This window comes from Artemia sp. Qi Xiang Cuo, chromosome 14 (genome assembly GCF_049724085.1).
Source record: "Artemia sp. Qi Xiang Cuo chromosome 14, ASM4972408v1, whole genome shotgun sequence".
Taxonomy (NCBI): Eukaryota; Metazoa; Arthropoda; class Branchiopoda; order Anostraca; family Artemiidae; genus Artemia; species Artemia sp. Qi Xiang Cuo.
Window position 1 is genome coordinate 68,409,000 of NC_142807.1, and position 25,006 is coordinate 68,434,005.

The window sequence follows — 25,006 nt, forward strand, 5'->3', positions numbered from 1 at the left end:
GCTGGAACAAATTTCCAAAACTAAACACATTTGATATTCTTCGCGCTTCGGCTTCCGTCTTCAAAAATTAGTTTAGCATGGACGCAGCAGGTCCTTCTTTTCTTTTTCCCTGATCCCTCTATTCTTATCAGTATTCTTCAGGGAAGACAACTACGGCTGACAACTATGACACTATTACATACAAAAAACTTGATTTTGATCCTACAGATAAATATGTAAAATCAACAAGAAAGAAATTTGAGTCAATGAAAAATAATTTTCGTATTACCCCACAGTTTTAGAGCAAATATTATCATAGGAGTTATGTGTTCAGCCCCCATGATTTATGATCTACCAAATGTTCAAAAGACTGGCGTCCCCCTCCATCCTACTGTTTCAAATTTTCCGGCAACTATTTCGAAATTGGGAAAATGCTTGTTGTTAGCATTACATCCACTTTTGGGAACACAAAAATCATATTTAAAAAATTCGACTGATCTTACTAATAAATTGCGAAATTTCATGTTGGAGGATAGGTCAATTCTTTGCAGTTTCGATGTTGTGTCCATGTATTCAAATTGTGATTTAAAAAGTTGCGAGGACATTTTAAAAAGTAAATTAGAAAAACACTTTGATTTAATACTAGATGTGACTTTAGCCAGTTTGGATACTGAAGTCATTATGAGACTAATTATTCTAGTAAATGAATTTTCTTTTCATTTTGGTTTTAGAGGGGAGTTTTATAGACAAATTTTTGGGTTACCTATGGGGGCTTCTCTTTCTCCTTTATTGGCAAATCTTTTCATAGATGCCATTGAAACCTCCGCTAAAAACAGTTTTAGAATCTCCCCTTGTTTTTGGGGTAGGTTCATGAATGATAAGGTGTGCGTTTGGAAACATGGATTGGACTCCTTAGACATATTCTGCAAATATTTAAATAGTTTTGATAATAATATTAAACTTACAGTCGAGTTTGAGTAAAATAATAAATTACCTTTTCTGGATATATTATTAATTAAAAGGGATCTCCATTTACTTTTCTCGATTTACAGAAAACCAACGCACAATGATAGGTATTTAAATTTTCATTCTTGCCACCGTAAGTCAGTGAAACGGGGGGTTGTAATTTCACTAGTGGATAGAGCCTTTAGAATTTGTTCCCAGGAATTTCCGGGTTTGGAATTGTTATACTTGAGGGATATTTTGTTTTGTAATAGTTACCCAATTAAGTTCATTGACAAAATAATTGAAAATAGACGGGTTAAACATGATAGTAGGGTTATTGGGGTGTCTCAGTCTTTAGATTTGTCAAAAAGTTTCATTTCATTACCATATGTACCTGGTTTGGGTGAAACTTTCAAGGGTTTTACGTAAATTTGGTATTGATAAATGTTTCCAATCGTTGAGGCCAATGGGTAGTTTCTTTAGTTCTGGTAAGGATTTAACCCCGGGAAATTTAGTAAGTGGGGTGTATAAAATTCCGTGTTCTTGTGGCAAGTTCTATATTGGTAGGACTCACCAACAATTTGTTGAAAGGTTTATTGAACACTGAAATTAAATAGAAAAAACCCTACAATTAAGCAGGCATCCAGAAACTTTTTTTTCAGCTTTAGCAGAGCATATTTGGTTTCAACCAGATCATTTTGTAAAATTTGATTAAGCCTTAGCTATTTCAAATGATAAGGGTTACACTCAATGGGCGAGGGAAGCCATAGAAATTAAAAAACATATGTTTGCGAACCTTTCGATAAATAGGGAAACAGGTAATTTAAATATTGACCCAATTTATGATAACCTTCTAAAGAGTGAATCAACAGTCAATAAGGGAGTTGAGATTTTAAATAATCACCAGGGGACTATTTTACCTGCTAGACCAAAACGATTTGCTTCAGTCATAGCTAACAAAAGGATTATTTTGCAACAGAATAATTAAAGTAATTTACAATTTTTTTTTTATTTTTCCTCAGTTACTCTGGTGTCCTCACTGAACTAACTCTATAATAGCATCTTTTCCCTACGTGGATCAGTTTGCGCCAATTGTACATTTTTTTTTTTTGTGGTGGTTTTATTTGTTTTTATTTTTATCTTGTTTTTTTTTTTATCCTTTTCTTCTTGTGTTTCTTTAGTGCTGAAGATGCCTTGTTTGGATACAGGCGATATATCCGCGTTGTTTTACATTTGTCTTTTCTTTTCTCTCCACTGGCCACAGTCTCGTTTGTTTGTTTTTTTGAGATTTTTCTCTTCGTTAGTTTAAGTAAAATAAATAAATACTTTCAAGACTATAAATTAAAGATCTAAAGCCAAACTGGCCTACCATGACAAGACAAAGAGAGAAAAAACAAAACAATGGGTCTGTGGCAAGTACAAAGAAATGAAAAGAAAATCATAGTGAATATTGCCATTGTGTGAAACTAGGTGTCTTCAGTCGTAAGAATATGAATAATCTAAAACATAAGAATTAAAAAAAAATAGATAAAACCTAAAGTAAAAAAGAATGAAAATATAAAAATCAAACCAATTTATACACTAATTCTATTCCATGGCGAACACAGCATATGCAATTAACAAGGTGCCTCTATGAACACACACAAGCAACTGGATAAATATAAGAAAATGGAATTAATTGTGTTTTCATTCCATTTTCTTATATTTATACAGTTGCTTGTGTTTTTATAGAGGCACCTTGCTAAGTGTATATTGTCTGTGCTGCATCATACAGCAGAATCTGTGTATATATTGGTTTTGATCTTTTTATTTTCATTCTTCTTAATTTTATATTTTGTCCCTTTTCTTTTTAAGTTGTTATGTTTTAGATTATTTCTTTTCTTAATGCTGAATATGCCTAATTTTACCATAATTTGCGCTGAATTCATTCTCTTAACATTAACTAGGCTATTATACAAGATAGCAAAAAAGCTCCTTGTCTATAATTGGTAAATTATCAGTTTTCTTTATTAACTCAATAGCTAGACTTTTGTCCTAACTTTAAGACCCTGTGTCTAAAATTGGGAAGTGTTTTCTTAATTTAGGCTCAAGCTTAAAGTGTGTCACAATTAGGCTCCACTGTTGACTATCAGTACATTCAAAATATTTAGCATCATATACAGTCCAACATATCTAAACTAATGACATAAACTACATATTAAGGAACTTTAGACAAATCATAGGCAGCGCAATCGCGCTGCCTAAGTAAAGAACAATGTGGGCACAATGTATTATTTATTATTCTTTTTTGGGGGGAGAGGGGGGGGGTTTAGACCAGGGCACTTTGTATCAAGGGAGTTGTCATAGAAACTTCGAAAAGGGCTCATTTGATTGGGAATTCGAGTGGCTAGTGCCCTTTTTAATAATCGAAAGTAATTGCGAGGCAACTAACACCCCTTCCATGCCCACCATTTCCTCAAACACATCCAATCAAAATTTGGAAATTACCATTTTGTTCCGCATAGTTGATTTCCAGATAGAATTTATGTTTTTTAGGAGGACACTCCCCCACAGCCCTCAGGGCAAGGGTTATAAGTTATGCCCTGGAGACATATAAGATTTTTATAGAAAGCATTGCCACAGAAACTTCAAAAAAGGCTCATTCGATGGAAATTGAAATGGCTAGTGCCCTTTTTAATATTCGAAACTGATTGGAGGGCAACTAACCCCCCTCTCATTCCCACATTTCCCCAAACATATCCAATCAAAATTTTGAGATATTCATTTTGTTTAACATAGTTAAAAGTCCTGGAAATCAGGTCTTTGGGATGACAACCCCCTCAAAGGCCTCAGGGCAAGGGTTGTAAGTTATACTTTGGGGGCATATACGGTTCTTATAGAAAGCGTTTTCGTAGAGACTTCAAAAAGGGCTCATTCGATTGGAAATTGAAAGGGCTAGTGCCCATTTTAATAGTCAAAAGTTATTGGAGGGCAACTAGCGTCTCTCTCAAGCTCACCAATTCCCAAAACACATCCAAATCAAAATTATGAGATGGCCATTTTGTTCAATATAGATGAAAGTTCTGGAAATTAGGTCTTTGAGGATGACACTCCCCCCAAGAGCCCTCAGGGATAAGGTTGTAAGCTATGCCCTGGGGGCATATAATGTCATAATATGGGGGCATATAAACTCAAAACGAGCAGAAATTAATCTCAGTAGGGTTCTAAACCCTATGCTTTCTAAAAGCCAGAATATAATTTGTACTTTACTGAAAAACAATATCTTTTAAATCTTTTAACTTTTTTGTTTTGGGTTTCATTTATTTATTGATACTGATTTGTGGTAGTTGTATGCTTGGTAGATTATTTGATTATACTTTGTTCATTTTTGGTTTAATGGAGTTCTTTACTTTTTTTGAAAAGCTTATTTTGTGCAAAAAGTTTTTTTGATTAATCTAATAGTAAAAAATCTAACTTCTAAATAACATAATAAAGCCTTTACAGTGAATTAAATGTCGAGGTCATGATAAGCTGTTAAAGTAGCCAACAGGGTATCTTACCCTAGCTTAATTTAGGCTCCAAAATATTCCTAAAATTTCTATTCAAATTGGGCTAACTTAAATATATAGCAGTTGGCCACTTCTGAAGGGAAGATACTAAACAGATATAATTCTTTCTATAAACAATCTAATATCGTCTGCCTGCAAGGGACAACGATGGATCTTCATTTAGAAAAAAAAAACTGTGAGTTGCTCTGTGTTTCTTTCTACGCTTGCTGGAACAAATTTACAAAACTAAACACATTTGATATTCTTCGCGCTTCGGCTTCCGTCTTCAAAAATTAGTTTAGCATGGACGCAGCAGTTCCTTCTTTTCTTTTTCCCTGATCCCTCTATTCTTATCAGTATTCTTCAGGGAAGACAACTACGGCTGAATACAGAAATCAAAAGTTAATTAAATGTTCCATGCCAACAGCTAATTCATTTTAAATTTATAGGGAAATGTTCACCAGGAACACACTCAGAGCAGTCTTCCTACCAAGAACAAATCTTGAGAGAGAGGTTTTTAAGGTTTCTGTAAATGTTTTTTCCTTTGAAAAATAATTATTATCTTGCTAAGTTTTATTCAGTTATTTTTAAAACCATTTCAACTTTCAAACTAATTACTTTTTCACCTAACCTACGCCTTTTTGGACTGGACCAACTGGACACGGTGGTATTTGAGACCATTTGAAATTATTCTTTTTACCCTCCCAAGCATTTTGTTTATTCTCAACGGTTTGCTCAGAGAGGCTGTTCCAAAGCTGGACAGCAGGGATAGGTTTTACCAAGAAAATTTAAAACTTTGTCTTTGGCCTCCCCATTGGCGCCCATAAGCTGTATTTTAAAGGGGTGCTTAGCTGGTCTAATCGTCACTTCCAATGCTGTATAATGGAAATCTAAAAACCAAAATATAAAATGTAAGGCGACATCATTTAGCCAGGGGGGCCCATATAAACACCCATGCACCTCCCTAGTGATTGACAAAGAAGAGTAAGCATGGGATTTCAATCATTGAAGTTATGACGTTGAGTAGTCAACTAGATTCAAATAAGAAAAAAAAAGATCTTAAACTTTTTTTAATTCAAAAGTCGCTGTATAAATCATTTAAATACGACTTTTATCATCATCAAATATATACGACTTATAATCATCAAAATACGACTTATAAAATAATTACTCTCACTAGCCTATTAAGTCAGCTATATCCTTTATGGCAGTACAAGATAAAATGCTTTCTACGTCCTCTTTCGCTTTGGGCTCTGCTTTGTAGAAGTCATACTTTAGTGTCATCTATTTGAAAGCCTTTTCCAGAGATAGGCAATTATTTATCGTTTTGAACCCTTTGATGAAGAGGCAACATATAAAATCCACTTTCCTTCATAATCATGCTCCTTGGGAAGGCAGTTTCATCAACAGTGCTACGCAACTCAACTCTTTCAAGTATAGAAGACTTAAAGATGCATAAATACGTTTTTAATACTAAAGTGCGTTCTGCTTTACATTACGGAGGCGAGCTCTGGGGATATGATCCGGCAGAACAGTTGGAATCAATACAGCTGCAGTACTTTCGATTAAATTTTTTAGTTTAATAACGGGGTATATTCAAGAAAGTAAACAACACCAAAAAACACAAAAAAAAACAATACAACAGAACAATTAACCCTCCTTAAGCTTTTACTTGCTTGGAGTAATGCCTGAAACATAAAAATAAAATTACCCCCTGAGAAGGGAGATACTAATTACCAAATGCTAGGCACCATCTCCCCATTACCAAGTGACCTTTCTGAGGACTCAGACTCCAATGAAACCATGGTCACTGTCCACTCTGAGGACTCAAATCTCCATGATGATGGCTTCAAAACAGTCACTCCTAAAAGATCCAAGAGAAAACGGTACACCAGTTTCTCCCCATTAAAGACAGTTTCTACAACACCCCCATCTTTTTTGGAAGAAGAGCACTTCATCCACATTCTGCCTACCTCTCCTGAAACCATGTTCCAAATAAAAAACATCCAAACAATTTGACTTGAGCTCTTCAAAATCCTGAAAATAAATTTCAACCTCAATATCAACAGAGATGGTTCAATCTTAATATCTATTCAAGCAGGCTTTGAAAATTCAAAAACATCTCTTTTGTCACTTAACACCCTTGGAGGCATTAAAGTCCATTCAAAGCAATGGATTCGCCCTCCCCCTGCCCAAACAAAAATTGTCATATACAATATCCCTAATGGTATTCCTGAAACTGACTTAAAGGATGGCCTTATGAACTGCAAAGGCCAAAAAATATCAGTATCAAAAGTCACCAGACTTGGAAAACCCAACAATGATGGCATATACACATCTAAATCCTAACTTTTCACCGTGGACTCCACCCTAGAGAACTTCAGTGAACCTATATCCCTATTTGGACAGATAAAGCCCTACAAATAGTACAAGGATAAGAAAATACATTGTGAAATATGTCTGATAAAGGGTTACACAAAAAAGCACCGCAAAGAAAACCTGAAGATGTGCAACCTTTGCAAACATCTCCATCCTCCACACACAGCACACTGTGCACACAAGAAATTATCATGAATTAATTGCAAAGGCCTCCATTCTTCTCACAACAGATCTGTATGCCCAAAATACAAGGCAAGATCAATGGCTCTCAGGTTGTCTGAAAAAGAAAATATCCCATTTCAGTTTGCAAAAATTAAACTCATGTTGCACAATGCAGATACTCCTGAATTCTCTGAACCAAACACACAACCTAATCAAAAAACTCTACAGCAAAAAGCTACAAGGACCAAACCACAAAAAACATTCCCTGGAATCAAGACCTTAGACTTTCCCCCTTCCAGCCAGAGACCAAGACCCTGAATCTTCTATAAGTAAACCTACAAAACCAACCTCATCAAAATCGCCAAAGGAAATATCAGAAGAAAATCCAACTCTACTTCCAAACTTATGCCTCTACATATTCAACTTCAACTCACTCTCCAGAACATCACTCACAGAAGATCAAAACTCCTCAATTCTAGAAGAGATGGCTAATACATACTTCCCAAAAAATCTTAAGGACACAGCCAACACAAATTTCAGAACAATACTCAATAAACTAAATCTATCTATCAATGGCTAACCCTCAGTTACCTCTATCCTCCTCAATTTTGCAATGGAATGTGAGATCATTAAATGACTATAAAATCACTGACCTTCTTAAGTACACTTCTTCACACAACATAGACATACTATGCCTCCAAGAAACCCATTTAAACTCATCAGTTAATCTAAAAATTCCTGGTTATGATGTCCTAAGAAAAGATAGAACTTTCAGTAGAATTGGTGATGGAGTTGCCATTCTTGTAAGATCTCTCCTGAAATTCTGTGGTATAAGCCTCCTTGATTCCAGTCATGACATTGATGCAATTGGTGTAAAGTTGTGTCTGTCAAACATGGAGGTTACTGTTATTAATTTATGTAACCCAAACGGTAATAACAATGGACAAGATTTTTTCAATTTGATTTCTAATAATTTCTCAAACTCAAATCTAGTGGTTGTTGGGGACTTCAATGCCCATAGTTCTATCTGGGGTTATTTACCTCAAAATAATGCTGTAAAATACATAGAGGAATTCCTCACCAATTTTACCAATATAGTACTAGCGACTCCTAGACACCTAAATACCTACTTCAGCAAAAGAAGTGGGAGTTATTCAACTATTGATCTTCAATTAGTTTCATCAAGTCTAATAAATAAAACTACTGTCAACAGAATAGACAACCTCCTAAGTGACCATTTTGCCATATGCACAAAAATTGGTGACCCAGCCATCATTGACAATTTCATTTCCCACTATGTGTGGCAAAAAGCAGACTGGCCAAACTTCTCCCACATTTTCTCAAACTATGACTACTCTTCACTCTCCACTGACCCAAACCAACTCTCCAAAAATCTCACATCACTACTTTTTGATGCTGCAAAACTTACCATACCCCAGTCCCAATGCCCTAAAACACTGAAAAATAACAAACCCCCTAAGCCATGGTGGACATCCTCTTGCCAAGAGGCTTGGCACAATAAAAGGAATGCCATCAGATCCTTCAAGAGAAATCCATCCACTAGAAAATATATTGCAAAGCTACAAGCAGAGGCAAAACTTAAGAGAACAATTAAACTTGCAAAAGAAGAGGCTTGCAAAAACTTTCTCTTATCTGTGTCCCACAAAAAGCAAGAGTCAAAGATTCATAAATTCCTAGACAAGATGTGTGGCAAATTCTCCACACAGAACCCCTTCCATTACCAGCTAACTCTAAATGGTCAGCAGCTGGAAACCAACGAAGAAAAGGCTAAATTTTTAGCAGATTTTTATGAGAAAAAATTCAAAAACACCTCTCATAATCCACATCAGATCAGCCTAACACCCCATTTTGACTTGCCTGGGTCCCAGTATCTACTCCAAGATTTTACAATGATTGAGCTGAATAAAGCAATCAATTCAATCAAACCCAAAACAACTTGCAGCCACGACCAGATCCATCCATCTTTGCTCCAACACCTTCCAATAGAGTTTAAAAAAGTACTCTTATCTCTCTTCAACAATGCCTGGAGCAACTCCTTCTTCCCATCTGCTTGGAAAACATCACTCATCATCCCCATATTAAAACAAAATAAACCCAAAGAGGACCCCAACTCCTTCAGACCCATTATGATTACCCCAGTTCTGGGAAAATTATATGAGAAGATAATCCACTCCCGATTGTATTGGTCTGCTGAGTCTAACCATCTCATCCCACATACCCAAACAGCATTTAGGAAATATTATTCTTCCATTGATGCATTTGTTCGCCTAACCAACGCCATATCTGAGTGTCTGAAAGACAACCAAATCCTAGTTGCAGCCTTTTTAGACTTCCAAAACGCATATGATAATATCCAACATCCACTCCTACTGCAAAAATTATCAAAAATGGGTTTTCCAATACCTGTAGTGAATTTCTTTAAAAGTTACCTATCTGAATGCTCTTTTGTTCTCCAAGTAAATTCCTACATCACTTCCAAAAAGTCTGTCTCCAAAGGCCTTCCCCAAGGTGCTGTCCTCAGCTGTCTCCTGTTTTCACTATATTTATGGGATCTCAACCTACCCCAAACAAATATTCAGTTTGCAGATGATATAGTCCTATGGTCTACCTCAAATGATTTTGAACTAGCCCAATCCAAGTTACAAAAGTCGCTTTATGCCTTTGAATGTTTCTCCAACAATTCATGCATACCCACCACCCACCCCATCAAAATCAGCTATAGTACGGTTTCATAACAAGAGAAATCCCCAATCTGCCCTCCTAACCCTAAATGGTGTTGTCATCCAAGAGCAACAACACACCAAATATCTTGGCCTCACTCTAGACCAAAAACTAACCTTCAGGCTCCACATTGAAAATGTGAGAATAAAATGCCTCAGGAAAATGCGTATCTTACAAAGGCTACTCAATACGCCTTGGGGTTGCCATGAAAAAACTCTAATAAATGTCAATAAGACTTATATTAGATCTCAGATTGATTATGGACTAATTGTATATGGCTCATGCTCAAATACCCTACTATGCAGTCTGGAGACCGTCCAGAATACTATGATCCGTGCTGTACTTGGCCTCAGGACTCACACCAAAACCAACTTCCTCCTCAGTGAAAGTGGTCTCACCTCTATTGCCATGCGTAGAGACATTCTACTTGCCCGCTACTTTACAAAAATTGAAGGTAACAGTTCCCATAGATTACATGACTGGCTAAGAAACCCTGGAGCTTCTAGGGGCCTTGCACGGGAATTTGCAACCACCCAAATGACCTACCCCATACCTTCATCTTCTTTATTTCAAATTTACCCCCGGATACCTTCCTGGGCTAACCTCTACCCAGAAGTGAACCTTTTGTTTGCGCCAGCTATTAAAACAGACCCTTCCCTTGCCTATGTAAAATCATTATTTCATGAATTTGAGTCTCAGAGATATATCCACCACCTCCCAATTTTTGTGGATGGCTCAAAAACAGATTTCAGGACTGCTTGTGGAGTCCACTTCCCATCTTTAGGTACAGCAGCTGCTGAAAGGCTCCAAAATGATGTGAGTATCATGACAGCTGAAATAGCTGCCATCAACATTGCATTGGAAACCATTATAAAGATGCCAAACCCCCCAAGAAACACCCCTCTTATAATTTATTCAGACTCAAAATGAGCCCTTGCCTCAATATCACCAGAACATTCAGATTACCCAGACAATGATACCTCCACCACTCTTGTACTATTGAACCAACTACTTAAACAAGGTATATCCACAAAATTCCAGTACATCTCAAGTCACATGGGTATAAAAGGGAACCACAAGGCAGATGAAATAGCTAAATCTGCCCTTCAGCTTGAAATAATTTCTGGAAGACCTATCCCAGTAAGAGATGTAAACCATTGGCGCCTAAAAATTTACCTAGCAAACCAATGTCCACCAAACCTTTCTCCATTTACATCCCGGAAAGACTCAAAGATGTACCACAGAATACGATCAAATGCTACTGGACTTAACAGCCAAACTTACCACTATCAACACACCACCAGTCCAACAGTAATGAGCCCTCTTTGCCTCCTATGTCAAACCTATGATGAGACCATCAACCATGTTCTTTTTGGTTGCCCTGTGGCACCTCTCAACCATAAAAAAGAATGGCTAACTTTATCTGCTATATTCAAGCGCCTCAAGCTAACCCCTAATATTGACCAACTAACACAAAGGAGACACTCTTCAACTGATGATGCTGAATTGTTCAAAGCTGTCTTTAACTGCCTAAATATAGGTGGTTCCATCAATGATGTATAAAGCCTATTATTGAATAATAATAGTCTAATCTCTATATTTGATTTCCCAGGACACCCCTGACATAATCATACAATACGAAAAAGGTTAAATGGATTCATCCCAAGCCTATAATTGAAGAAGAAGAAGAAGAAGAATCATAAGGTTATGTACAACAACTAAAACACACCCACAGCAGTCATCACAACAGCAACTCTATAAGAAAATTAAAACAAATTTTCTTGTGAATTATTATCGCTTCTAATCAGCAGTTATACCAAACCAATCCTGCTCAACTCATCCTCAGGGCTATACTGTGGTGTTCTCCTCCCCATAGTATAGTGCAGACGGTTTGATATCATTCCATTTTCCCTTCTTGCTTTAGTTTTGTTTTTCTCTGTTTAAAGCTTTTTCCAATAGGCAATGTTTAGAAGTCCTCCAAAAAAAATGTCCCCCCAGATCCCAATTCAAATTCCAGTGAATGTGCCATAGTGAAAGATACCCATCTTGGCTGGTCAAGCACACTTTCTCAAAGTTCAAATGATAGCTCCAGTTCAGAGAATAGGACAATGATAAGTGTAGGGGCTAATGTAACCATAAATGATGATAATGGGTTTCAAGAGGTCCTCTCTAGAAGTTTTAAAAAAAGGAAAAAAATCTCCCCAATTAAAAGCATTTCCCCTCTCCCTGCCCAAGATCCTCCCTCCAAAAACTTAGGAATTTACCTTAAAATTACTCCCACTACCCCCTTTGAAATAAAAATGATCACTGCAATAAGAGTTGCAATTTTTAAATTGCTAAAATCAATGTTCTCTCTTAACATTAACCGTGATGGATCTCTGCTAATAGCTGTAGAAGATCAGAAATCAGCAGATACAATAATTAACCTTAAATCCCTTCTGAATATCTCAATTATTGCATCTAATTGGAACCCAAAACAATCACCAACAAAAATAGTAGTTTATAATGTTCCCCCAGAGATATCTACTCAGGAGTTAAAAGAAGGCCTTTCAGATAGGGCTGGAAACACAATCCCAGTTGAGGATGTTACCCAACTTGGAAAACCCAACTCTAATGGCCTAAAAACTAGTAGATCCTTCTTATTCACACTGAAGAATAAAATTGATATCCCAGAAAAATTATTCCTATTTGGGCAAATCAAACCACACAAGGAATACAAACCTAAGCCTATTCAGTGTCAGAAGTGTTTCAAACTGGGACTCACAACAAACAAATGCAATGAAATTCTCCAAGAGTGTAGTAATTGTAAATCTTTCCATCCTAAAGAGCTGACAACTTGCAACAACACTCAGCCTACATGCATCAATTGCAAAGGCCCACATGAATCTACAAATAAATCATTATGCCCTGCATACAAGAAAAGAGCTCTAACACTCCAAATATCAACAGAGAAGGCAATCCCATACCCCTTTGCAGCAATGGAAGCAAATGCTGCCCAACAATACCAAATAAAACATGTAATGAAACCAACCAAAACCCCAAAGTCAAATGCCCCCAATGCATCAAGCACCCCATATAAAACACCATCTTCTAAGCCCCCTAGCTCAAATCCCTATCAGAAGCACTCACCAAGCCAACAAGCCTCCTTGTCCGGTGAGATAAGGCCAGCCTGGCCCTCCCTCCCAAGAAGAAACAAACCAGAAACACTACCAGGAATCAATCCATTAACCAACAAACAGGATGCACTACCAAAAATGCAATCCCCAAATATATGCTTATTTATTCTAAACTGTAATGCAGTTCAGGCCATGAACATACATCAACTACAGAAAACAAAAATTATTGCAGAATTGGCAAAAATTTACATCCCAGATGATGTGCTCATTCAAGCAAAAAAAGATCTTGCTTTACTCTTAACAAAGCTGAACATTGATACACATTCATATGAAGAATAAATCAACAACACAAAATTTATCAATGCTCCAATGGAATGTAAGATCACTCACAGAAAATAAGCTAAATGAACTAACATCATTTATGAATAATAATTCAATTAATATTGCTTGCCTCCAAGAAACTCATTTAACCCAAAATCAACAAATTAAGTCTCTGGGATATACTATCCTGAGAAAGGATAGATCTTCAGAGAGAAAAGGAGGTGGTGTAGCTTTATTAGTTAATAATAATATAAAATTTTGTGGCATAAATTTTCCAGGTTTTGAAAATGATGTTGATGTAATTGGTATAAGTGTTTGGCTGAATAATTTAAAAACCTACATAATAAGCTTTTATAACCCTAATGGCCAAACTACAGATGCCAAGGATTTCTTTAATTATATAAATAATTCTAATATGTTAAAAAATATCATTATTTGTGGAGATTTCATTGCCCAGAGCCTTTTGTGGGGGAATAAACCAGCAAATAAAGCTGGTAAATTTATTGAGCATATGACTTCAAATAATAATGAATTAGTTGTTGCTACCCCTCCAAACCTGAATACTTATTTCAACCCCAAAAGTGGCAATTTCTCCACAATTGACCAACAAATTGTGTCTTTAAATTTTTTGAACAAAATTCACATAAATAAAATTGATAGTCTATGTACAGACCACTTTGCTATAGTTTGCTCCCTAAATGAACCTGCTGAAACTTTATCTTATACATCCAAATATATCAACACTAAAGCAAATTGGTCTATTTTCCAAAATAAGCTAAATGATGAAATTACAAGTTTCACCCAAAGTTCATGCATTTCTAAGACAACAGTTGACACACATGCTGAAGCATTAACATCTTTACTAATAAATACAGCTAATCATGCTATCCCCAGGACAACACCTAAGAAAACATTCCCTAAACAAATTCCTAAAGCATGGTGGACAAATGAGTGCCTAAATAAATGGAGGATAAAAAAGGCAGCTAGGACAGAATTCATAAAAAAACCAACACCTCCTACATATTTAAAAAAATTACAAGCAGAATCTAATCTAAAAAGGACTATAATAGATGCTAAATATAAATACTGGAATAATTTTGCAAATAATCTCTCCAGAGAAACAAATGAGCCAATTATACATAAAGTCATAAGCCACATATGTGGGAAAAAGACTTCTCCCAACCCACTCCTGTATGATCTTATACATAATAATACCCATTATGACAATGATAACGAAAAGGCTAACCTATTTGCAACTCTTTTTGTTAATAAGCTAACATCAAATAATCAAAGCAAGCTGTCCACAATTCCTATGAACCCTAGTTACCAACGACGCCCAGGATCCGAGTACATAACTAATCCATTTTCAATCCAGGACTTGAATAATGCAATACATCATATTAGGCCCAAAACTAGCAGTAGCTATGACAATATACACCCTACATGGATAAAGAATCTCACACCTTCATACAAACAAGAACTGCTAAATTGTTATAATCACGCTTGGGCATCTTCTAGGTTCCCCAATATATGGAAATGTTCGTCCCTCCTACCAATCCTAAAGAAAAATAAACCAAAAGATAACCCTGAGTCTTATAGGCCCATAATGATTACACCTGTGATGGGGAAAATAATGGAGAAAATGATTTATCACAGACTCCTCTGGTTTGTTGACAAAAATAACATGATCCCACACACTCAAACTGGATTCAGGAAATACCACTCCTCAACAGATGCTTTCATTTTGCTAACAAATGCAATAAATGAATCTTTCTCAAAAAATAATATCCTAGTGGCAGCTTTCCTAGATTTTGAAGGAGCTTATGACAATGTGAACCACCAAATCCTTTTAAATAAACTTGCAAACCTTGGAGTACCTCCTAAGCTAGTATCCTTTATTAAATCCTTCATAGAAGTGCGAAGTTTCATTGTTTGTGTTGGTTCAGCCTCTTCACTCCAAAAGACAATATCCAAAGGCCTACCTCAGGGAGCAGTCCTCAGTTGCCTCCTTTTTGCCCTATATCTCTGGGACATGAACCTACCCCACACGAATCTACAATATGCTGATGATCTGGTGCTATGGTCATCTGGCAACACCTTTCAGATAGCACAGTCAAATCTGCAAAAGTCACTTTTCCAGTTTGAAAATTCTCTCAACATTCAGATTTACCCATTGCACCCACCAAGTCAAAAATAATCCAATTTCACCGGAAGCGAAACCATGTTAATGCAAAACTAACTCTAAATAAAACAACTATTCCATAAGATAATAATATTAATTACCTAGGTCTCATGCTTGACCAAAAAATTAATTTCAACATCCACATTTCAAAAACAATAAAAAAATGTTATATAAAAGCAAATATACTAAAAAGACTTCTTTCCACACCCTGGGGTTGTAAGGAGAAAACCTTACTCCAGTTTTTTAAATCACATATAAGACCCCATATTGACTATGGGCTCATCGTCTATGGTGCATGTGCAACGACCCAGATTCAAAAAATTGAAACAACACAAACTGATATAATACGTCTCATATTTGGTCTTAGGAAATCCACAAGCACAAAGTTTCTGCTTATGGAGAGTTGAGTAACAACACTAAGGGACAGACGTCGATTAATCTTGACAAAACATCTTACAACAATTTAATCAAATAGCTCACACACATTACATAATTGGTTAAGAAATCCAGCCATGTATAGAGGTATTGCAGATGATTATGCCAATATTCTAAAGAAGTTCCCTGTACCAGCGAAGTCTATTGAACCTACTTTCCCTCAATCCCGTCCATGGAATTGGTCACTTTCCATATTAGATACTGAATTTTCAAATTGGAATAAAGATTTAACCCCCATTGCTTTTGTCCAGAAAAAATTCGCCGAACTTAATACAATTACCTATAAAAATCACTTCCAAATATTTGTTGATGGGTCAAAAATGGATGAGAAGGTTGCAAGTGGTGTTTTCCTTCCTCACCTGAAAATTGCAATGGGCGAGAGATTATTTAATAATTTATCTATAATGTCTGCTGAGTTAAATGCCATAATCATGGCATTAGAACACCTTAAGCAAAACCAACCTTTGATTGAAAATTCGAATAATATTATCATCTATTCCGACTCTTTATCAAGCCTTGAGTTGCTGGCCTCAGCTCCTCAATATAAGTTGGACATTGACACTTATCATTGTCTCAGTATTATTGATAATCTTGCTTCAAATGGCATAAAAACTTACTTTCAGTACATTCCTAGCCACTCGAGCATAAGTGGTAATCATCAGGTTGATGAAATAGCAAACAATGCTATAAATATTGACCAGCCAAGTGGGAGATCAATCCCAATTAGAGATATTTACCCATGGAGGTTATTAGATATTAATTTTAATAAAATTAATCCTATCTTTTCCCCCTTTCCCAATAAGTATCTTTCTAAAATTTATCATAAAATTCGTTCTGGAACAAATGGACTAAATTTCCTTGCATTCTCTTATAAGCTTTCTAATTCAAGTGGCTCAATTCCCCTGTCCCCTCTTTGCAGGCATTGTAATATGAATAATGAAACAATTGACCATTGCCTATTTGAATGTAATATGCTGACGTCTGCACAACATACCTTGCTTTGTAAACTGTTAAAATACTTCAAACACCACAAAATCCCACTATCAGCCAAGAGCCTAGCCAACTATACCTGCACACAGAGCATAGAAATCGACATCTATCATCTTATATTGGAACTCCTAGAGTCAAAAGATCTGCTGAAAGATATCTGAATATATCTAATAAATATGAGGCAATCAAGCCAGTAGCTCTGTAGCCCATAGAGTGACGCAAAAGGAAAAGGGCTTAAAAGTTATACTGAAAAGCCCGCCTGCTGTTAAATAGAAGAAGAAGAAGAAATAAATTCAGGTAGGCAAGTTGTCTCTTGTTATTTAGAATCTTGTTAGTTGTCTCATGTTAAATAGAAGAAAGAAGAAAAAAGAAAGTTGTCTCTTGTAATTTGATAAATTAAGATGAAATTTTCAAAAGTCCGCCATGCAATAATTTTTTGGTTCAAAATAGCATAGGGAAAGGATAGGCTAAGAACATTGCAAGAAGCAGAGCTGAAAAGTAGGCTAACACTAAAAACGAAAACTAAACATTGGCTACCTAGCTTAGGACAATGCTTCAAGTAGCCTACCAACACAGTGATGTTCAAAGTCTGGGTAATTGTGGTTGGCTGCTTGCCAAAAGTAACTAAAGTAGAATTTTACCCCATTCAATTCCTTTTTTATGCTGATTACAAATATAACAATCATTTCTATCAGAAATGAATTTTAGCCCTCCCCCCTATATATGCCAATTCAGGGTATATATTTCTACATTAGGGGGGAGTGGGGGTAAAGTGTAAACTTACCTCCCATTTACATCAGAAATAAAATTTGCCCCCCTCCCCTAATGTAGAAATATATAGGCCTACCCTGAATTGGCATATATAGGGGGGGGGGGGGGCAAAAATTCATTTATGTTAGAAATGATTGTTATATTCATAATAAGCAAAAAAAAGGCATCAAATGGTGTATCCACTTTATTTGAAACTCAATAATAATATTCAGTAAATATTGACCAAACAAAACTTTATTTGAAACTCAATAATAATATTTGGTAAATATTGACCAAACAAAACTTTCAGGGATGGGTCTAGAGGCTGAGGTATGATCTGGGAAGGGATTTGAAGTACCTACCTCCACTCCTTCTCCCTATAGAGTGTTCTGAAATTTGCCTACATGACAGGTCTATCTATACCTATTGAAATTTTGACAAAACAATATTTACCTTAATTTTCAGTTGTCAGTTTCTATTTCTCTGGCTTTAGTTCTGAAAATGCAATTCCTGTTATTTGAGTAGAATTTTAAGCCCTATCAATGTTTTTTTTCAAAATTTAGGAATGTATTCTTTAAATCCTTATAAATTAAGATTGAGCAAAGTTCTGAAGCTGAAAACAATTTTGTTGTACTTCATCTCTATTTTGCAAGGTTTCACTTTTATAGCACATGGATTCTTAAAAGTCAGGACCCTCTAGAGAAAGAAGGACTGGATGTAGGTACTTCAAAATACCTTCCCAGGACATACTTTAGCCTGTATACCCATCCCTGAGTTTCATTTTCTTAACCTAACCCCTAAACTAAAAGGAAACATTAAAGTAAGGAAATTAGTACTTTATATTATGCAATATGTTTCTATTAATCAGATTATCATGCTTTCTTCCAATTTTATCCACTTTCTGGAATCATTTCAAGTAATATTCAAGTGCATTTTGAGTGCACCAGAAAATAGGTCAATGTAGCTTTATTAACCAAGCAACAAAATTTTGGAATTTTACTGAAAATTTTGGAAAATTACTGTAGTTTCTGTGCAAACAGTGTAACCATTTAAGAGTACTCTTGTTGAAACTGAGTTCTATGAAAAACGGTTTCTCTAATATAGTTGTTGTATAGTTTTTTTTACTGATGAATATTTTTGTTTTTATTTTTTGTTTTGGAGTGTTGCTGTTTGAGCTGTCATTTCTTGTGTTTGTATTGCAACAAGCCTATGGATTTATCCTTTATTGAATAAAATAAATAAAATATCTTGGTGTGTGTTCTACTCATTCCATTATACAGGCATTGAAGGATTGCTCTTTGCGTAATGCCTGCCAGTTTTAACTTCAAAGTCTGGTTGAGGATTCTTGGCTATTCTGGTGTAGATGCCACTCTGTTTGCTCCAAGTCCCTGTCCTCATCTTGCTTGAATATTTCTTGGCTTTTAGATGTGATTGCTCAGGGAGTTCCAAAGCAAAGCAATATGGTTGAGGTGCAAGTGGTAGTGTTCTCTGTAGTTAGTGGTTTGTTAGGAAATTTTTAAATGAGTAAATGATACTTTTTCTTACAAACAAACTTTCACAACATTAAACTGTGAAATTTTCTGGGAGTTTCCCCTGATTTTGTGGTTAGGGTTGATGGATAGAAGGCTTGAAGCTTGACACTTTGAATGCTTGATTGACTTACCAATCCTGTTTGAATGCTTACTGTTCTTACTGAATCCTTCCTTACTGTTTGAATGTTGTGATGGCATCACCTCTTTTTCTATGGTAGGTAAGGGTTGGAATTTTTAATACTGCAAGCTTTCATAGTCAAGGAGGATTCTCAGGTTATATGGTATTTTGGTGGCACACCACTGGACACTTCTAAGGAGCTGCTTATCTCCCATGAATTATGGGGAGAACAGTGTCATACTAAGCCAAATGTTATTTGACATATAATGACAATTGTTATTTTGTGTGCTAGGCTTATTTCAGATAGCAGATAGAGGGCCAGATAGCAGAAAAGGAACCAAGAGTGAGACTGATTGCTGCCCAGTTGCTTTTGGTGTTTAAAAAAACTTGAAACATTGATCAGATGTCCTAAGGAGTTACAGAAGGGCCATATATCAAAAAGGTGTTCTAGAACAGGGGCTGGTTGCTCTCCAATCACTATACTTAAAACAAAAGAACTCAATTTCTGATCAAATGAAAACAACCACATAGAGTCTGAGGAGAGGGTAGCCCCCTTCCTGTACAGAATAAACTCAGCTTGTTTTGGGGTTTAATGTTACTCTTTACCTTCACAATAATGAAGTTAATTTCTACCTCCCCCTTTCCTTGAAACTAACTATGATTATTTGAAGGCTCAATGAGAGTTACAATGTTTTGGCATTGAAATAAACTATGTGATCCATCTGCCCCCCCCTCTCCTTCCTGCCTGCAAAATGATCTTCCAACTCCCTTCATAACAGCTGCATTTGTACTTACACATTATTGAATATGTTTTATATGACATATGAAGCCAAGTTAGTTTAGTTAAATGAAGCATTAAAATACCTATCAGAAATATTTTCAGCAATAAGAAGGGAGGTATCACCCTTATTCAGGCTTATTCTAAATGAAAGAAGATGAGCAATTAACTCCTACCCCCCCCTCGCCAGCCCCTTACTTTATTTATCTGAAGGACCATGGAGATTTTTACAAAATGGTAATTCAAATGTGCTCTTTTTGGTTTCTGGCATCCTTCTTGTCTGGACAATGACCCCCCCCCCCTCTGTCATAATAGCTGATGTACAATTATATACTTTTCTTCATTCTTTGTAGTTGTCTTAATTTACTTTGGCTGTTCAATCTTGTATTTGGAGAGGATTTTTTAAAGGGGAAATATACTGGACCCTCCTCTTTTGGTGGCGCCAAGACATCACCTTGCACTTGCAACAAGTGATGAGGAATCCTGATGGAATTTCAGCTGATTGTCTACCCTGCCTCAAAGGTCATGCTCCTCCTCTGTTGGTGTTATTCTAGAGTGGCTACCATGTCTGGGATTAAGTAATGGGCACTGCTGCTTACAGGTGTTAGGCTAAGTTGGAGCACCTTGTATTTTTCAACATTGTACTCTTGCAACCACTTTTCTGACCAATGTGCTCGGCTTCCAGGTCTTCCTGCAGGGAGGCACTTGCTTCAGCAGCATTGGCTGCCCTGCAAGCTTAGAACAATCAGCATAGAATTTTTTTTTTATTTTTTGTTCAATCAAGGGCATCACTATTATAAATGTTGAACAAAGTAGGGCCACTTTACAGGCCATTGGAGGTATAAACAAGAACAACCTGCATTCTGTCCATCAGGAAGACCATGATCCAACCTATGACTTATTCATTTAATTGGTGGCATTCCTGTTTAAGCTTCAGTCTCCAATATGGAACCTTCTCAATGCTTTAGCCTAATCAAGGAGGAAAACACTGCAATCCCTTTGTCTATGAGCTGAGTAATTCTTTGGTTGCATCAAACAAGTTTGAGTCTATTAACCTGCCCTTCCTAAAACCATGTTGACAGTTGGGCAATACATTATTGGCTGTCAGGTGTTGTGTGATATATTATTAGGGCTAAACATGAAACCATAAGTTGAGCAGAGTGTGCATTGTCAAAGTAGTGACCATTATGTAAAAAAGGAGCATGAAATGAGGAATTTATTGGTGCTACTTTTATTTTATTCATGTGTTGTCTTCAGAAGAGTAGTACTTTTAGACTGTTACCTTAGTCTTGATTACCTCAATTTGCACTTTCAAGCAACATTAAGGTCCATACATGATCTGTTTTGCTCCATGTCAATGATGGCAATATAATGTAATGTCACTGTGTTAAGGGTCCAGTGATGTGCTGTAAGAGAGATTTGCTGGAGAGATGCAATTAGTAATAGTGGCCACAAGGTATGGTCCATAAGGATCATTCTCCAGTGGTTTATATTTGACACCACTGCACAATAGCAACTTCAGATAGAGTGTGCAGGATGGTTGGGAGTGACAAGCAGCATCAGCCTTCTAGCAACACACGTAAAATTTGCATCAATAATCATTGGTTGGCTGAATGGGACAAACAGTCCCACTCATGTTTCCACAGCTTGTTGCTCCATTCTTTGTCAAGTATAGACTTGAAAGATGCAGTTGTGGGTGCAGTCACCATTTCATCTTGAAGGCTGTTCCAGTTATTAATGACATTTTCAGCAAAATAGTTTTCCAGTATTTGTGTCTTCACTGTATGTTTAGAAAGTTTTTGCAAATGGCTCTTGTATGGTGCTGACTTACATGTTTTGCTGGCCATTATATTTTTAGGTCAGCATTGCATCACCATGTTGGCATCTTAAGATGAGTGTTGGGAGTTGTAGGTGCTCCAGGCTCTTATTGTATGGAATATATTGTTTACTATTTATGCATTTTTTGGCATGCCTTTGAATATCTTTGACTAGGCTAGTGTTGCTCTTATAGGAGGGGTAGGTAAGGCACGTCCCAAAATCCAGAATGGGCCTGACAACAGTCTCAGGAAGACAGACCAAGAGTGACTGGTGATTTCCATTTGAGCAAACCAAGACCTTAATTTGCTCTTGATACTGCTGATAGCCAATGTTCATGGAATTTAAGTTGATCATCAACTATAACACCCAAATCTCTTTCATCATGGTTAGTCTGCAGCTGGATATAAGAGTGTGACCCCTTGTCAAGCATCATGTATTTATGGCATAGGTTATTATTGCCAAGTGGAGGATGCTACAGTTTGTAATGCTAAATTCCAACAGCCAATCATTTGCTCAGGTTTGGATTTTTAGGAGACCAGACTGTAGGCTTTGTTTGTCTTCTGGTCCAAATAGCTTGGAATCATCAATGTAAAGTATGATGTCATTTTTGACTTCCTTCATCATATTATTGATGTAAATTAGAAAAAGGCTAGGGCCCAAAACAACATCCTGAAGGACTCCACTGACAACTTCATATGGTAGCAAAATGACTTTGTCACCATTATTCATAAAAAGTTGAACCTGCTTCTTCTGATATGTTTAGAAATTCATAACCCATTTCACCATGTCAGTATGGATGCCAACAGCTGATAATTTTGCCTTAAGACAATTGTGTGGTAACTTGTTGAATGTTTTGGCAAGATCAAGTAGTATCAAATTGACTGGTATTCCCTTGTCCAGGAGGTCAGTAATGATATGATATGTCTTAAGCAAGTTAGTCTCTACTGACTTACCAAGAGGAAGCCGTGTTGGTCTGGGGACAGAATGCTGTTGGACAGGAGATGTGACAGGATTGCTGCATTGACTATATGCTCCAAGGTTTTGGCTACAGCTGAAGTCAAGCTGATGGGTCAACAATTTTCTGCTTTTGTCCTGTCACCTTTTTAAATATTCGGGTGATATGCATGTTCTTTGAGTCTGCAGGTACTGTCTTTGATTCAAAGGACTTTTGAAATATTTGACAGAGTGATGTGCATATTTCATTTGCTAATTCCTTCTGAAGTCTTGGGTGAATGTTGTATTGCCTTGCAGATTTGTTAGCATCTAGTGCCTTGAGTTTTTCCTTGATAGATTTGGGGGAATGACAATAGGTGGCATAGGGCTGGGTACAACAGAAGTTGCAGTGGGAGGGAGGAGGGGTTCTGGCTCTTTAGTAAAAACTGATGCAGGTATTTCTTGCAGGTCAGTAGTTTCAGTCCTGTCAGTTGTCTTCAGAGTCTTTACTGAATGTCTACTGTGGTCTTTGTTGGATATGTAGTTCCAGAACCTCTTTAGATTTTTCTTACTATCTTCTGCAAGCTTGGACTTGAATTTAGAATAGTGTTGTTTAGTAAGATTACAAAGTTTATTTTGAGCCTTTGCAAATTTATTATAATCATCATTGTTTCCCTTTTGAGCATACTTTCTCCAGTATTGGCTTTTCCAGTTTTGTTCTCTGTGTATCTAAGAAGTCATATGAGGGAGTGTCTTGGGCTTTGGTATGATTTTTGTTGATGTGTATATTACCTGAAGCTTAGTTAACTTCTCTAGGAAATTCACCCATTGTTGATCTACATTCCCTAGTCCATGTCACTCAACCTTTCACTTTTGCTTAGCAGGGGCTAGTAACTTAAGTTCTGTAGCAGCTCTTTATTTCCAAGGAAGACAAGATGAAGGGAGGGTTGGTTTCTGGAACATTTGGCGCCTAGTAGGTTTTTCAACTATCTGGGATAAAGCCAGGGTCTGGAGGTACTTGATGATTCAGACCACCCCTATTCAGCTGGGAAGAATCAAATGGTAATCCATCTCTCCAAGCAGGAGTTGGGAAATTGATGTCACCAGTGACCATTATATTACCTTTGAAATTCATAACTCCATTATAAAACATTTTAGCTATTGCTCTTTCAGTTTCAAGGTGATCTGGGGCAGATATACTTCTGTACATGCAGCCTACTCTAGTTACAACCATATTTTCATTATCATGAAGGTTAAACCATATTGCCTCAACATAATCTAAATCATTGGGCACACTAAACTGTTGGGCACTGTAGCATGCCTTGGGAAGCACCAAAGTGCCGTGCCTACATCCTGGCAAATTCAGATTTGAGATGACAAAATAACTGGGGACTTAAATGTGGGATTCATCCAACTTATTACTATAGACTTTAGACAGACTTCAGTTAGTAGAACCAGATTATAATTTTTGGGTTAACAGCTGATTTCAACTCGTTTAGTTTGTTAGTAAGCTGGTCAACTTTAGTGATAAGAGCAGAAACCAGTCCAAAAACTTTCCAATTTTGTTTCAGATCTGCAGTTAAATCTGCAACAGATACAGTTGAAAGTTTTCAAGAGATGCAGCTCTACTGGATATTTTCTTTTCTATCAAATGATTCTTTCAGGATTTGTTTCTTGAGTTGGAAAGAAGACACTGTACATAAAAGTGGCAGGAGAGTGTTTGGTGATTTGCTTGTTCCACTGCACATTTATATGTTGGACATAACTAATAGGGCAGCATGCAATTCTGTACTTGCTTAAAAGGAAATTTCAGAGAGCCCTGACATCATTGTTTGATATTTCAATACCAGAAGCAACAATGTTGCTCTTTTGTGCTTTGCAATCTTTTTTGGCACAAATAATTTGATGCACATCTGTCTCAAGCAACTGCTGAAGATTCACACCCAAAGCCCTCACCTCTTCCTGTATAATTTGCTTAGTTTCAGCAGCACTGCACTTAGATGATAGGGCTGCCTCTACACTGTTAACCTTGTCTCTTATAGCACTTAATTCTGCTCTAAGCGCACTTTCAGATTGCATAATTGCATTTTCCAGGTTTGCTTGCATGCTGGATATAGCTTGGGTAATCACCTTTGTAATGTCCTGAATGGTGGCTGCAGACTGGACAGGAGCTGGAAGTACAGGTGTGGATACCTTGCACTAAGGGCAAGTCCATTTGAAGCCACTTTTATGTTCCATCTTGTTTAGGAGAATATATTCATTATTGCTTATACTTAGAGAACTGCAACACATCCATTTT

The 25,006-nt window shown here is 36.6% G+C and overlaps 1 protein-coding gene across 1 annotated transcript in view; it reads left to right on the forward strand.

The window, feature by feature from the left end:
* Positions 1-11,439: 11,439 nt before the first annotated feature.
* LOC148944793 (transcription elongation factor 1 homolog) overlaps positions 11,440-25,006 on the forward strand; it is a 60,115-nt gene continuing 46,548 nt past the window's right edge. The window contains exon 1 of the mRNA XM_089100317.1: positions 11,440-11,457. The gene's annotated coding sequence lies outside the window, so the exon portion shown is untranslated. The remainder of the gene's footprint in view (positions 11,458-25,006) is intronic.